At 42.3% G+C, this 16,932-nt stretch overlaps 1 long non-coding RNA gene across 8 annotated transcripts in view; it reads right to left on the bottom strand.

Moving 5' to 3' along the window:
* Nucleotides 1–16,932, bottom strand: part of LOC138114711 (uncharacterized) — a 316,350-nt gene that overhangs the window by 25,635 nt on the left and 273,783 nt on the right. For all 8 annotated transcript variants that reach the window (XR_011152739.1, XR_011152737.1, XR_011152743.1 and 5 more), the window contains one exon: nucleotides 8,614–8,754. This is a non-coding gene — a long non-coding RNA (uncharacterized lncRNA). The remainder of the gene's footprint in view (nucleotides 1–8,613; nucleotides 8,755–16,932) is intronic.

A 16,932-nucleotide genomic window follows, 5' to 3' on the forward strand; every position in this document is an offset into this window, starting at 1 on the left:
CCCTCTGTGTGTGTGTGTCAGAGGGAGGGACCGTGTCACACTCTGCACTGAGAGCTCGCCGTGCACGGTCAGCGCAGTCTGGAACAGAAGCTCAAGGCTGCTTCTGTGGTTTGAAAACAAGTAAGTAGCAGATGAATTATCTCAAAATCAAAACACATCTCTGGAAGTACAGACTGCATCATTTTGATTGAGGTTTCAAAGTCCTCTGGATGCCCATCTCCACTCAAAGATACTCAGTGTCTGGTGTGACTCCTATTAAGCTGTGATATGTTAAGACAAGAGCTAATGGCACTGTTTAACTAAACCTTAGCTTTTTTTGCAGTATAAAACTTTCTGAGACAGGTCCAGGAGCAGGTCCTGCAATGGGTAAAACAAACATGTTAACTCAGATCCCGTGTTAATGGACAAATTTATTTCTGGATCCACTTTGGCCAGAAATTGAGGGGCTTTGCCCAATGTATATCATCTGGCTAGGAATTACTGGAGGTTTTACACAAGGATGGGCTCTTTGGAATTTGTAGCTATGTATTTTTAATACTGTCAATAAACTACTTCCTTGAGACACAGAAGGGCAATAATGGGAGCTGTTAACAAAGTGTGAAAAGAAACGGGCAAGCAAAGGTTAATCACATGGCTGTCCACTAATGACCTCTCCAGCCCCGAGTTTAAACCCTCCGCTACTTGTAAAGACCAATCACGTGAATAATTTCCTGTCTGAGGTAGTCTTTATGGTTAAGAATAAAAGCTGAGCTTATTGTGAAAAGAAAGTGCTCAGCAGGGGAGAAGGTTATTATTTTTAAGCTGATCTAAACACCTGGGTTTCTCAGTAGACCCTATTAAACTTCCTCCATTATGTCTAAAGATTTCAATCATTCCTACCACAGTAGTAAATTAGTGTATTACTGCTTAAAGCAGATAAGCTGTAGTGATGGGGACATCCTAAGCTGATGCTGCTCACCCACCCTGAAGAGAGGCCTATGCAGCCAGCTCCTTCACCATAAATAAGGCAACAAGGCCTGATGCCATCCCAGAATATCGTCTCCTTTCAGTGTGTTGAGGTGTGAGAGGAACATTGACTCCTGCTGCTAACAGGGCCACGGCACAGACCAGGCCTGGGGCATGGGAAGGTGCCTGCAAGCGCATTGCTCTTGGAGCAGGGCTGTGCCTGAAGCTGTACAGCATGGGGAAACTTTGGAAAAGCTTGCTGCCATCTCTTCTAGATACCTCCACTGACAGCCAGAAGGAAAGCAGAGAATGCAGAAATGTGAGATATTCCTGCTTCAAGGTTTAGCTTTTGTAGCAAAAGGAGTTCTGTGAGTGAGAAAAAATAATGCTGTCCTGGCCAGTGGCTTTGTGCCCTCACTCCCTCTTTCTTCTCCTCTCACCCCCACATTATATTCATGACACTTATTTCTTTTTCTTCTTGGAGTTATGATTCTGGAAAACGCCTGGAGATCAGCCTGTGCACAGAGGGAGTACACAGCCCCCATTCCTCCCATCACAGCTTGCTGCTGCTGGGATCCCCACAGCTCGGCGGCACTCCCCCACCAAAAGCAGCACAGAGCAGGGCTCCTTAGTGAGGGTAGCAGAGCCCAAGCCCTGGCCAGGCAGCCCCCCTGAGGCTTCACACAACGTGTCTGCTGTCCTGACTGTGGTTTGTTTATGGGCTTGTATATAAAGAGTGCCAGATTCTCAGCCAAGTCCAATTTATCTCTGGGTAAACTCCACCTATGCCATTTATTTCAGTCCTGATTTACACACATCAAACAAAATACCTGCAAATCTTTTCCCTTCTCAACTTCCCCAAAACGTCTCGCCTGGCACATTTAAACCAAGACAGTCTGCAAGAGTTGTAAAATGAGTGTGAAATTTTAACTCGGGTCAACATAAAGTGCCCACCTTACAGTCTCTGGAGGGAATGGTATTATACCTTATTAACCTGTTTAAAATGCTGCCTAGAAACTGTTTGATAGTGCACGGGTGGTGGCACTGCTTTTTCTACTTAATAAATGGAGTCCTTGAGTTTTCCAAGCGCACACGAGAGAGAAACTCTTCTGTTCTATAAACAACTGTGTGTCCAGTTTCCATGCACGGATACCCAATTTGTGCATGCAACTGTAGTTATTGTGCATTCAAATGGGGCACACCACTAGTCACGGGCCTGGGCTTCTTGCCAGTGTAAAAGTCAGCCCTTCTGTATGTAGAAAGAGAAAGCAGTATCCAATAGAAACAGTGCTCTGCATGCACTCACAGCTCTTATTCAAGGCTCTCAGAACAATGTCTAACTGTTAATTTTCCCAACACTGCCGTGAGGCAGGGAATATTTTATCTACATTTTACAGTCAGAGGAAACTGAGGTTAAGTGACTTGCCCAAGGTCAAAAGACAGATTTAATGACAGGCTCAGGATCTAGCCATGAGAATATGCTGCCCTGACACTGCCTGCTACACCTTGGAGTGGGTGAGGAGTAAATGTGTCCTTCCCGCAGCATCCGAGCACTGTCGTTTGCTAAAGGTCTAATCCAAGGAAGCGCAAACAAAAATCTGCAGTGGTGCCAAGATTAGGGAAATATCTCCTCTGTGGTTGGGCTCTTTTTGTGTTGTAAATGCAGAGGCTGAAATTTCCAGAGATGTGGATGCCCAATTTCCGCTAACATTAATAAGCTGATGTGTCCAAATCCTGTAGGCAGCTTTGAAAGCCTGTTTGTGCTTTCCCTCTTCCTACTATTCAAGCATAGAGTAAGGTCAGGGCTTTCCCATACCCTCTCCCTTCTCTGCCGGTGGAAAAATTCTGGCCATACCTTCACTTACTCTGCAGTGAATGGATAATGTCACTAGGGATTGATTGATCTAATACCCACAAAAGGCCAGAGGAGAGATTCCCTTGGTTGCCACAGATACTGGATCAGGACCTTATCTTTTTATGGCACTCATATCACTCTCACTATTTTAATATCTGAACATCTTGTGGTTTATAATATATTCCACTTCCTAACTCACCCATGAGATACAGAGGTAGCATTAATCACTTAATCCCATTTTACAGATGATGAAATGAGGCACATCAGACTCCATACTCATTTCAGTCTGAACTACTCTGAGACACTCTTGGCATAGGCAAGAGGATGAGATAAGCACCTGCAGCCAGAGATTTAGACACTGTCTTAGGAGGGGATACTACAGCAAGAATGAACAGCCCTTTGGAAAGTGCCTTTTTTTACATTGACTGCAAAGGGAGCCCGGATGATGAGGTAGTTAAAATCCCTCCCTTCGAGACAGATACTGCTGGGTCAGGCGAATCCCTTCCTAAATGACTTGCCCAATGCCATGGAGAAATGTTGTGGCAAAGGAAGACATTAAGTCCCAGACACAATCACAAGGCTGTTTTCCTTGGACTGAGCTTTGATTTCAGGTAAAAGATTTTTTTTCTTAAGGCAGGAAAAAATACTAGTAAGTTTAAAACTATCAGCTTTGCTTGGATTAGTCACTGGGAATCTCAGCAGCCGGGCTCTTGAGCTCTGGCCTCTTTGACTTTCGTATGTTTAGATGTTCAGGCCCTAATGAGTTGATCTCGTTGATCTTTAGGTACCTATTCATATGCAAATCCTGGCATTCTACTTTTGCTAAATAGTCTTTGTATTAACACATGAAATAAATTTTTTAAAAAAGAAAGTCAGGCTGTGGTAAATCCTCATACTTAGGTTTGTTTGCATTTGGATAAATGATCATGGTCCCTCTTTATATGATCTTGCTGTACCCCTGTTAGGAAAAGGAGGGGGAGGGTTGGGTGGGTATTGAGAAATCCAACTTTTAATCTCTTCCACATCATTGTAAATGTTTTATCAAAGAAATGAATTGTCCAAGAACTGAGAGATAAAGATGCAAAAATATGCTAATTCCTCAGTTTCCTCTTTGGCCAGATTTTTAAAATTACCCCAGAAGTGTCCTCATTCTAGTGTCCTAGGTGGTTTGTCTGCTAAAAAGACCAAATCTGTCTTCTAAGGCTGCAAAAACCATGGCCTGCCAGAGGGAGGATGCCTTTTCACAGCAGATTTTGCAGGTTCACGGTGCATGTGCATGTGAGAGACCTGTACATCACTGTGCCATGCCAGCACACACTCAAGAGATTTTGAGCATGAATCCTGACCCCAATAGTGAATGAAAAGCACTCAATGACTTCAAAGGGTCTGGGATTTCACCCATCATTTTTCAGACTCTGAAGCTTGCAATCATTAGTGGTTTGTTCTAAAAGTGGTGGCTGCAGAGCAGTAAAGTCATGTGGGAATTTCATTCAACTCTGACAAACTTCTACTATCTCTGTTTAAACACTGTGTATGGTACAGTTATGTATATAATGCCTACAGTACAGTTATTTATATATTTTTAACTAGATTAGTCACAGAGAGTAATCTGAAACACAAGAAAACTCTTGAAGGGCCTTGAAACCTACCCTGGGCACTACATATACACTTATATGTATTTATGGATGTGTGTAGGCACTTAAAACTTCCAAAAAAATCTCAGCCTTCATTTGAACAACTTACTTGGAGTTGTAGCTGAGTTTCATTTGCTAAAGAAAAGCTGTTTAGGAGCAAATGCAGGTTGCAACAAAATGTTAGGAACAAACTGTCCAGGATCTTCTTTCACAACAATCCCACGCGCTTACAAATCTCCCTTTAAGAATAAAGTGGTAGTGCAAACACCTAATTAAAAAAACGGCTTGTATTCAGAGTTACTAATTAAAAATCCTCATGTTCCCCCGACTTTTTCCCCCCTCTGTGGAAATCTGCAAGTTATTTAATTGAAGTCCCATTTTGTCGGTGCAGATGCACGAAGTGTCTGAATCATCAAACAGATTTAGGGTGTTTTGATTGTTGTGTGTGCCTCATTGCTATTCCCAGAATGTCGAGCTGAGCTTATGCTGATCGGCAGGACTTAGAAGCATGAAACAGTAAAAGAGTCCTTTCTTCTCATCCCAGCCCCATCCCCCTTGCCCCCCTGGATTTACATTGAAACTTTGCCAATCTCAGATCGCACTCTGTCTGCTGCCTCTGCATTAAAATGGAGCCGCTTGCCTGTTTTTTTGGCCCCACACTCCATCTTCAGATTCCCCTTGGCTGCCCTAAGACGCCCCTCATGTTGCTTCAGAGAAACTTCTTTAAGAAGGCAATTTCATTTTCTCTCTATTTTTTCCTTCTTCTTCTTCTTCTTCTTCTTTTTTTTTTTTTTTTAATAAAAATCCTTCTCTGTTTTTACATTTGTGCGCTGTGTGAAAAGAAAGGAGACAGAGGAGGAGAGAGAAGCCTGTTTTCGTCTAGAGGTGAAAACAGCCTGGTGAGCAGCAGGTGCAAAGCCCCAAAGCAGCTGCTTTCTGCTCTCAAGTTGAAGCGCCTTGGTCCCCCACCCTCCACGCCAAGAGCACTTCATATAATCCTCTCATGCAATTCACACTGTAATTGCAGATATCCAGACTGCTAGGGCTCATTTTATTATTATTTTTACTGATAACAAGATCTGCAAACAGGGGACCGGTTGCAGTAATTAGTTGTGTGTCGCTAGGCAGCTTCTGCAGAAGCAACTTGGATTCTTTTCCTTTCTTTTTCACTCTTTTTAGGGAGGGGAGGGCACGACTGCTTTGCCCCCTCCTAGCTCTCCTCTTTTTACCCCCTTGAAGGCCACTCAAAGTAGCACATGGAGAACTTTCCTGCTGGCTCTGTTAGGTCCCTTTATTATCTCGCCTGCCTCTTTCACTCCTTGAGTCGCAGGCTGTTGGATGGGTGCTAGCAATGAAGATTATTGTCTTGAGGACCAGCTTGTTTTCTCAAGGCTCTGCTTGTTACATTGCTAATTATGGGTCTATGGGATCCTTTTCTGATATTTGACTAAGTGGCATGGATTGCTGTGTAATCATTTCCCACTGGGGAGGGGGATCTTTTTTATTATTATTATTATATACCTCTGGACAACTTTTCAGTTGCTTTTATTTAGGTAATTGCTCTTCCCTGTAATCCAGGAATTCTTATTTTTTTAATCATATTATGGATTTCACCAAACACTAGTTAACATGTTAATTACTGGTAAATACACACTTCTTTTTCCTTCTGTTCAGAGTGAATACAGATCCTATGAATGTGTTGTTTGTCATCTGTACCCCTTATGTGTTATCTCTGTCTAATAGGACACTCTTGTTTACAGAATGAAAAGACTGAACATGGACATTTGGCTCCAAACTTTTGTTTTAGATTAGGGCTTAATGAGTTTATGCTTTTTTTTTTTCTGTTTTATTTTTCAAGCCAAAACATAAAGGAATAAAAATCAGTTTGATGACATAATTATTTTTAATAACCTGAACAGATTTTGCAGTGCTGAGACACCATACAAAAGCTGGGAAAATGGGATCCTTTATTTAGTTGCAGAAAGCTTGATCCAGCTGCCATGAAGTCAAGGCAAATTTTCCACTTAGTCAGAGAAACTCAAATCAGTGTGGAAGACCAGGCAAGTTTCTTCCAGTGTGTCCTGGTAACACACCAGGGTCCAAATAGACAAGTGTGGTTCAGACAGAGGGGAGTGGAGTGGGGAGGAGATTCTGGTAGTATTCAGTTATTAGAAATGTTTTGCCTTAAAATGGCTTATTTTCCTGGCTTGTGCCAACCGTGATTTTTGCAAAGCTGTAAGTTACTGAGATCTTTCTTTTATGCTGCAGTCCCATGTTTTGATAAATAAAACTATTGCTAAACTGACCATTGGGAAAAAAAAAAAGATTGAAAGACTCAAAAGCTCCAATAATCCCTCTGGATGAGTGCTGCTGGGAAAATGGTGCTTGGCTTCAGTGACTTTAAGAAACCTCAAGTCAGATTGACACAGAAATGGAAAGGTTAAAAAATACCTTATTTTGGGTACTGGATAATGGAATTCAGACTGAGATGTAAATGAGAACAGTCTAAGGCTGATTTAACCTGTGCCATTCTATCTAAGATGTCAAAGACTCTTTCTGGCAATGAGGAATACCCCAAAACATTGGTGCCCTCTGGGGACAACTCTTCTCATGGGCCTTGACTCATATGTCAGGATGTTGAGTTTCACACTTTTTTATGGCTTTTTCAATCACTCCAAAACTCGTGTGGCAAAAACTTTCAGCTGAGATATGCAGGCCAGCTGAGTGTTGTCAGAATCCAATGACACCATGACAATAATCCAGCCAAAAGACACCGTGCTGGTGCAAACCCTCCTTATTTATTACATTGTTTTATAAAGAGATACTTGCCTGAAGAAACATAACAACTCTGAGCTCTGCAGCCTCTGGTATGTTTGCCTACAAAGTTGTGTGGCTTAGACCCATTTGTTTTTAAAAATGGCTTGGTAGCCTCTTCTCAAATTTCAGCCCAAAGACCTGCTGGACTTGGAGCAAAGTAAACACAGTCCAATACTAATTCTCAGCAGTCAGTCCAAAAGTGCTTTTCCCTGGGGGGGGCCAGCAGGGATGTCCACAAGCTTTCAAAATAAACATAATTCAAGGTGACGCTGGCACACCAGGACTTGCATTAAGGATATGTCAGAAGTAGTAAATTGCAGGCTGGCAGAGTGGGAGAGAGCAGGTCAAGTGATATCGTGAAAAAAACCTGTGTTGGTTCCTATAAAACTTTCAAGCAGTTCAATTGGTTCAGTGTAAATGCTGTTAGTTGTACAACTACTCTGAATTTAATCTACAGTGTCAAAACAGTTTGCATTCTTTGCCATTAGAAATGTGAACTTCTTAGAGACACTCCTGAAGATGAGATTTATTAGGCTAAAAAGTGACAACTCCTGGCTATTTCCTGGAGAAACGTATTATTCCATCTCAACTAAAATTAAAACAGGTCAAGTAAACAACTCTGAAAGCTGGAAAACTCAATTTCTTGCCCATCCAATTATGCCTAGCTAGACCAGCCTGTACAATTTTCCATTATGACTGTTATGAACTGTGTGTGGTCCCCTGACTGTACCATACGAGCTGGAGCACTGGAGCACAATAAGGCATGTTAGGGGCTGTCAGCGTGTTTTAGGATCTCCTAATTCTTGTTCACTGTAATCACATTGCTGTGTACAATATAGCATTTGAGATGACCCTTTGAACAAAATTTCTTATTTACATCTACAGACTTTGGAAAAGTTCTGTTTGAGAGATAAAGAAAGTTAATTTTTTTTTTTTCATTAGATGCAATCAAAACTTTGGGTGCTAATATAGGAACTTTCTCCTTGGTCCTAGATTGTGGCCTTAACTGTGCTTTCAGGCTCCCTTTTTCATCCATGTTTATTTATGTATGGATTTTTCTTTTTTTTTTTTATACTGGCCTGCTTTGCCCCATGATCCCCTATCCTGCATTGTGGTTGCTTTGCTGTAATTAATTTGTTTACTCTTTCAGTGCTGCTTGAGTAGAACACTGTAAAATCTTCTTAAGCACCAAAGTACCTCCAGCTCTTAAAGAAGAATCTATTTTTTATTTAAATCAAAGCAATACAATCCAACCAGCTTCTCATTCTCTTGCTCCTCCCAATGCACACATACTTTCCAGCAGTTAAGAAAATGTAGAGCCACCCTACAGAAAACAGCTCATATTTTCATCTCAGCACTTACCAGCTTTTTTAATAGTGCAGATGGGCTGCGAGAACAATCCTTCCACAGCAAATCAGGAAGTTACAGCACCAGCTTGGGAAAACAGTGACAGGAAGCAGCAGCACAAGCAGGAATTTCCAAAGGTGAGAAGTCCCTCGTCACCTGCAGGAGTATGGAAGATATTTCAGAAAGGCCAGCAAAAAAGGAGGAGTAAATGTCTCATTTGGCACAGTCACAACTTGGTGCCAGGGGTCTGTGAGGGGCAGTGTGCTCAGGCTGGGAGCAGGGTGGGATGTTCTAACTAGTGGGAGATGTCTGCAGTGGTGAGAAGGGTGCAGGGGTCCCTGGGCAAGCATGCCTTGTCTCATTTTGGGACACCACTGCATAGGACAGGGCTTCATATGGAGAGTCTGGACTCAGCCAAGGTGGTGTGAGTCCTGCAAAGCAGGAATGACATCCATAATCACATTAATTACAGTCATTGAAATATCATGAGGGAATAAGAAAGACTCTGTATTCCAATGTGTACACCTCTGTGTTGCCATCAGCCCTTTCCCTGCAGGTTAAAAGCAGTATAGTGTGGATTGCATGAGGGAGGAGCTGCTTGCTTGTCCCCTCCTTTAACTCCTTGAGGTGTCAGAGTCAGTTACCCAAAGAGGTCTCCTCACATGCCACTTGTGCTTTAAGTGTCTCCTCCATAGCTGGTCCTTTGTCCCCATATCACTCACTCATTAAGTATCAAATAGCCAACCCAGATCCTAGTCAACTCTGGTCTTCATGATTATTTCAGTCAAAAACACCTTTGGGCTTTGCCTCTCACTTTAGGAGGATAAATCTACAAAAATTTTCCCACCAAACAACTCAAAAGGGCGGGCAATAACTTGCTCACCAGGATGCTGACCCCACCCTCAACTTCCTGCTGTGGGGAGAGTTCTGATGTCCCCAACCTGCCTGCATCTCTCTGCTGGCATTACTGTGGCATCAGGGAAACCGGTGCTTGCATAAGTCCTGCTCCGTGCCCAGAGCTCTGGGACTCTGTAATAATGCTACAAGATGTAACTTAAATAAGAGCAGTATGTGGGCAGGCAGACACCACCCAGTGATTTGCATGTGCAAATACTTGTACCAAATTTAAAGGCTGCTTGTGAAACTAAGGCTGTAAGTATAGCTGAGGCTTGAAAGCAGTAAAAACCACCATTAAAGCAGTCCATTAAAGCACAATTACACACAACAATAACACACCTAACTACTGTGGGCCCAATACAGCCATTCCCAGACTAATCTGAAAGATTTCATATGGCAGGTTTCACATTTTGTGCAACTGTGCTCTACTGGTTTTATCTCTGTATGTATTAGAGCAGCACTGGAAAAACCCAGGTAAAGCTGGGGCCACATCCTGGTAGTCAACATAAAAAGTCATAGGAAGAGATAGTTACCTTAATTTCAGCAAATTTAAATAGACACATTGAGGGGAAAAAAGTGGGAAAGGAAACAAAAATGGGTTAAGGCACTTGCCAGAGGTTATAAATTAGGTCAATACCCAGGGCTTTAGAGCGCTGGTCCAGTGACACATCCACTGCACAGCCCTGCCTCACGCTGACCCAAACACTGAGAGTTTGGTTTCCTCCCGTCTGCACAACACTTAAGACACCTACTAATTTTCTACTCTCACCAGCAATGAGGACAAAGGGCAGATGACTGGATTTTGTTCCTCTGTGGCTGCCAGCTTTTCAAAGCCCTTCCACAAGCTTGAATAACACGTGTTGCATCTGGAGTTCTGAGGGCCATATTTTAAAGGGCTCACCACCCGGCAGCTCCTCCGGGAACACTGCCGGGAAGCAACCACCAGCCAGATGTTCAAAATAGCTCAGTACCAACTTGCTGAGACCTTTGGCCATTTACCATGAGGTCTGAGAGAGAACAGAACAATTTTGAAAGTCTGCAAAATGTAGTGTGCAGGGTATTTTTAAAATAAATGTTCTTCAAGATCTAGTACTTGTAAGCCAAATATTTAATGAGCCTTGGTAGCTCAGCTTTGGGCAATCTGGTTATAAAGCTCACCTATCTATGGGAAAAGGAACTGTTTTGCTTTACAAATAGAAGTGCACAAATTCTATGCCATGATTAAAGGGCTTTTTAAAAAATTGCAAATAGTAACAATTTTTAGAGACAAGTAAAAGGCCTACTCCATTCCCTCACAGTTTTGTAATGGGATCCTGTTTTCCTTAGAATCATAGAAATTATTAAGTGGGAAAAAGATCTTTAAGATCATTAAGTCCAACCATTACCCAGCACTGCCGAGTCCTCCTCTAAACCACATCCCTAAGCACTTTCTCTACACATCTGCTAAATACCTCCAGGGATGGTGACTCCACCACTTCCCTAGGCAGTGCTTGACAACTCTTTCAGTGAATAAATGTTTCCTAATATCTAATCTAGACCTTCTCTGGTGCAACTTAAAGCTATTTCTTCTTGTCTTATCTCTTGTTCCCTGGAGAAGTCGCTAATCCTCACCTGGCGACAACCTCCTTTCAGGGAGTTGTAGAGAGTGAGAAGGTCCCTCCTGAGTCTTATTTTCTCCAGTCTAAACACCCCCAGCTCCCTCAGCTGTTCCTCACAGGACTTGTGCTCCAGATCCTTCCCCAGCTCTGTTTCCCTTCTCTGGACTCGCTCCAGCCTGTAAATGTTTTTCTTGTAGTGAGGGGCCCAGGACTGGACACAGGGCTTGTGAGGTGTGGCCTCACCGGTGCCCAGCACAGGGGACAGTCACTACCCTGGTCCTGATGGCCACACTACAATGGCCCAGGTGCCATTGGCTTTCTTGGCCGCTTGGGCACACACTGGCTGATTCTTACCCATAAACACCAACCCTATCATCACCATCATTAAGCTCTAGACAGTTGAACCACTCCCTAACACACAGGGCTACTCACGGCCTCTCCTTCCTCGCTTGTCCCTTCTGAAGAGGTTATAGCCATCCACTGCAGCGCTCCAGTTGTGTGAGTCATCCCACCATGCTTCCATGATGGCAAGGATGTCATAGTCTTCCTGCTGCACCATGGCTTCCAGGTCCTCCTGTTTGTCACCCATGCTGCCTGCACTGGTGTCCCTCAAACATTTGTGTGCCTCCCCATGCCTTACCTGCTGAGAGCCTGGGGACCTACACCCATCTCATGTATCAAACAGAAGGGTGGCTCCCAGTGTTAGCAGTGCCCACACTCACTTCCCCCATGTTAAAGCCAAACTCTTTAGCTTTTAAGTGCTTTTATTCATTTTTATAAGCCAAGAGTGACATGTTCACCAGAGTTCATCCCAGCTCTATTTCTCCCCAGCCCCCCCATTTAATTTTAAGAAGGGGCCAGCCCCAATATTTGAAACTCCTGCTCCATTTCTTTCCATTCTCTTTTTCTTCCTTCCTTCCTTCCTTCCTTCCTTCCCCCTCGCCCCCTCCCTCCATCTCCTACTCTGTCCCCTTCAGAAGCCCCCAGGATGACACCGCTCATTGATGCTTCTCCTTCATTAGCATTTCAGCAACTTGGCTCAGTAGTTTCAGAGACAATCCGTCATGAGAAAACTGAAGAATGTGCCCCATTTGCATGATTCTGTGCCAGAATGCAACTTTTTCTCAGCTGTTCATTGTGTAATTTCCCCTTGAGCCTTCAACTTTCCCATGAAGTCCCAGAAATCATATTATAGAATTCCAGACCAGCTGCAATGCTCCAAAGATTAGTTTTATGGACATTTTAACCAATCTCACAGCTCTACAAAGAGAATCACATACATAAGAAACATGGTTTTACTTTCTGTTGTTAGGAAAGGCAATGTGCCTACTTGAATAAAGTCCTTTGAAACTACAAGAAGGAATTTATGCCCCATGATGAGAATGATCCAATAACTGTTGTGAATCCTTAGGCATATTTTTAACTTCCACTTGTACTGCCTTAATTATTTTATTCCTCTTACAATTAAATGTTTGTAATCCATTTTGAGAGTCTTTCTGAAATGAATGGATATGCAAACAACTTGATTGAAATGCTCAGTGCATATGACTAAAAGTTACTGGCTCTCACACATCAGCAGAACAAATCAAGCTTTTCGTTAGTTGGTTTTAGAAATCAAAAAGTGGATTATAAAAAAAGACAGGCAGATAAAACCTGCTTCTAATTACTTTCTAGAGGGCATCTGAGTTTGTAGAAATAGAAGAGTTTATTATATGAAAAGTAAGCAAGGAACTGAAAATTGGTGTGAAGCAATCAAACTACTTTGTCAATTAAAATGTATCCCATTAGGAAAATTAGGCACCTGTTCCACAAAAGTTAGACAATAGAGCATGGGAGGAGAACACTGCATTTTAACAATCTGGTTGCTAATTAAATTCTTTACTTTTTCCTATGTATGCCAATAACTATCATTTTTCCCATGTCATTTTTAACCTACTGAAACAGAACTCATCTTTAATTATTCTGCCTCTTAAAACCAGCAGATCTCTTCAATGCTTTCAGAGTCAGAGCATATAAAATACAAGCATTTAGATAAATATTTTAAATACTGTCTGGAGACTTTTTAATACAGATTTTTGTTGTCCCCCCCCCTCCCCCTCTCAGTGGGGTTGGCTGTGTGAAAACCATCTTTGCTGACTCAGGTAAATATATGAAACAAACACAGGGACACACTCACACTATGGTGAGTGTATACTTATATATATATCCTTGCATTTTGTGTGTATATATATATATATATATAGTGCAAAAATCCTATGGAATTAAAGCTTGCCAAGATTAGAACTTCTTAAACAGATAAATTAGGGTTCTTCCGATGTGAAAGATAGGGTTGTTGGTTTGTTTTTTTTTTTTTTGGTGAGAAGCTCACACGGTGATTAGAGTGAGGTTGTGGAAGATTTCATTAATTATAGGTGACTGGTTTTCCTCTCAGAGGACAGCTCAGGTCCCCCAGCTCCCCCTTGGCAGCTCATCTTAAATTGTTGTCTAACCTTTCTCTTAATTCAGCTCATCTTGAGCTGATGGGAACTGCTTTCATTCCACCTCTTGTGGAGGTAATGAAACAATCTTCTTATTCACTTGGTTCCTCTGAGCCAGTGACACACAACAAAAAACCCAGGGCCCTGATTAATGGCCGCTAATTAGCAATGTTAATGACCAGGTGTCCAAGAGCATGGCCAGCTTCTCTCAGCATGGAGTGATCCCTCAATGAGGGCCCTGCAAATCCAGCCCCAGTGACCCTTCCCCTCAGCTGCCAGTAATGAAGCTGAGCTCTCTCATTACACCCAGGAGAGGCTCAGGGGGAGGCCCAGGCCTTGAGAGCCAAACCCTTTCCTTCGGCTCTAGTGGGCCTTCCATTAATTAAGGTCAGCATTTTTGCTCTCCATCCCCCCCAGCCTCAGCCTTTTCCCCCTTAAAAAAACCCAACAAAACAACACCAAAAATCCCCCAACCCTCAAAGGTAAAAGATTTGGATGAAGGAAGGCTTAGTTTTTTCAGCTTTCTCTGCTTTCCCAGTGAAAAAGATGCTTTTTCCCAGAGTGTTCAGGCTGCTTGCAGCCCCTTCTTCCCCCTTGTGTTTTGAGCCCTCTGGATCCAACTACGGACTGAGGGAAATCTTCACTGGATGCAGTTGCTCTCTGCCAAGCCTTCTCTTCCACCTTGCAGTGAATAAGTACTTGTAAGAACTCGAAGATGGAGAGATATTTGCGCTGGCAAAGCAAAATACCATGTATATCAGCTAAAAACCCAAATGCACATCTCCACAGGTCAGGCTGGCCACACAGAAATGTATTCATATATTATTTCTCATCAACACTTTTGTTATGCTTATTATTCTTAATTTTAGACACATAAAAAGTGAGCTTCAACATAAACAACAAGTAAAATATGCTGCTTTGGCTGCAGTTTGTAACTCCTTTCCTTCAGCAGCTCGAAGTGGAGGTGCTGTCTGCTCTCTGCCCGTGGGCTTGGGACAGCAGAAAGGGGAATTCTCACTGTCCAGCTGTGGCCCCAGCCTGGGCTGCCAGCTGCTGCCCGAGCCTCTGATCATCATGACACAGCCCCTGTCTGTCAGGACAGGCTGGGGGGGATGGCAAGAGTTTTTAAGTTCTATAAATTGATCTTGGTTTCGGTGGGAGGGAGCCTTTACAGGATGGGGGATGTTTTATCAGTGTGCATGCAGTACATGGCTACAAAAAAGAGCCAAATGTTTAAAGAAATAGAGAACTGTTTCATTTTTGCTTTTACTTTCATTTTGCTTAGCAAATGTAGTGATATATGAGCAAGGAAATACTTGTAGCGCACCTGCCTGCAGCCTGTGTGGTAAGGCTGAGCACTTCTGGAGTTTCCAGAAACTTCAGAAGTTGACTTTATTAGCTTAAACTTTGACAGTGCAAATGTTTTCTTCTAGCTGGAAAAATATTACTATGAGTTTCTAATTTTTTCTAGTTGTGCACTGTGAAACGAAGGCACAAAATTAACATGCATTGAAAGGGAGTAGTTAAGGGAGCTGATGGGACGATAGGAAGCTTTTTACTCTAGGTCACATCTCGAGCTGGAAGTGACAGAAAGTTAATATTGCAAGAATGCCATTTGGTGGCTGTTCTAAGATAAGGGGGAGCCAAGCTCAAACCTTAATGTGTTAATGCCTTCACAAGTGCATTAACAGTAGTTGGGGACGTAGCTGGACACCATACTGCACCAATTGTTTTCCTATAAATCCTTAAGGGGGTGATTTCCATCTAACTGTGTAATACTGTCTCCTTCCAAATGACAATTATTCTCTGCTCTCTTGACCATCTGGGAATTACAGCAGTGACTAACATGGCAAATTAATATCAGGGTGATAATGCGTTTGGATTTCTCCAGTACAATTTAATGAGTTACAGAAAAGAAAAGGTGCTGCCTTTTGACATGGCTGGATGCTCAGGCACAGGAGGTGACACTCCAGTGACAAGGCTACACTCCAGCTTATATGCATAAATAAATTATTAAACTTTTCATTCTTGCCTCGAGACAGTTTTACTGGCACCCAATTTGACTAGAGAAAAATCTTGATACTCTGGTTCATTCCCTGTCGATTAGTTGCTCTCCATGGATCCTTGGACTTTCTAAGCGGATGCAGCCTGGAAATTGTGCTGCTTTCACCTTGCACACAGCAGGTTATTCAGTAAGGACCTGCTCTGGCTCTGGCTTGCTTCACCTGAAACTGTAATCCTACAGTAGGTCAGCTGTCTTTTGAAAGGTGTTTTTGAACCTGACATGGATTTTGAATGAAGGTTTACATCTATTCCCTATCCAGAAGATTGCATTGACTGTCATTATAGATATGAAAGGTTCAGTTGCCTGCTCTCCCAGAGACCTCCTCAGAGATTTTGGGTAAGTTACTTATGGCCAATGAGGGTTGCTACTGAAAAGATGATATAATGATGGTGAGTGCATCAAAAATAAAAATTAATTTAAAAAGCTGATTGAAAACAAAACTCACCCAAAACCCAAAACCAAACCAGAATAAAAATTAGCCTGACCCTTAGCTTCCTGTGAAGAGTCATAACACCATTGCCTTTATTTTCTGAATTCAAGACAGACTGAAGCAAGGACTGACTCTTCATGTGCATTTCTGTGGCATCAAAATCCTATGGGAAACCGGTGGCAATTGAGGGCTTTAGCTACATGACATAAAGAAGAACAACTCGGTTTTCAAAATATCATTCACTCCTTGTAACATCATTTCTAGCACCATGCTGTTCACACAGCCATGAAGAGCAAAGCAACTCCTGCAAACTGTAAGAGCTTTTGTAACTCCATCCTACACATCTAATTGATCAGCTATGCCAAAAAGAACAAAAGTCTGTCTATAGCTATAGTTATTCTATTACAGGTTATGCAGATAAGACTACAACTAGAGCCAGACACATTTTTTTCCAGATAAACCTTTTCCACTGACAAATACACATGATCACAAATGGGCATGAGTTCATCTCTTTCATGAATGGGCATTGAGTTCATCTCTTTTCTAGCTACAAGTCTGAAAATGTTTTCAATCTAAATTTACTTGCAGTTAATTAGAAAAGTCTAAGAAGCTTCAAATGGTGAAATATGAATTCTTTTTTCAGTGTTTTAGTTAATCAAAATTTTGCCAAATTTTCACTTCAGGCCTTCATCTCTGTTATTGCATACACACCCCTGTTATTGAAGAACCAGTTACCTGAACATCTTCACTGGCCTCCCTTCTGCCTCCTGGAAGCTTCTCCTTTCAGGCAGTGGCTGTAATGCCTTTTAAAAGTATCATCAAAAGTATTTCCTTCCTTACATTAGAGCATTGCTGAAGCCATTGCTT

The sequence above is a fragment of the Aphelocoma coerulescens genome, chromosome 9, assembly GCF_041296385.1.
Source record: "Aphelocoma coerulescens isolate FSJ_1873_10779 chromosome 9, UR_Acoe_1.0, whole genome shotgun sequence".
Taxonomy (NCBI): domain Eukaryota; kingdom Metazoa; phylum Chordata; class Aves; order Passeriformes; family Corvidae; genus Aphelocoma; species Aphelocoma coerulescens.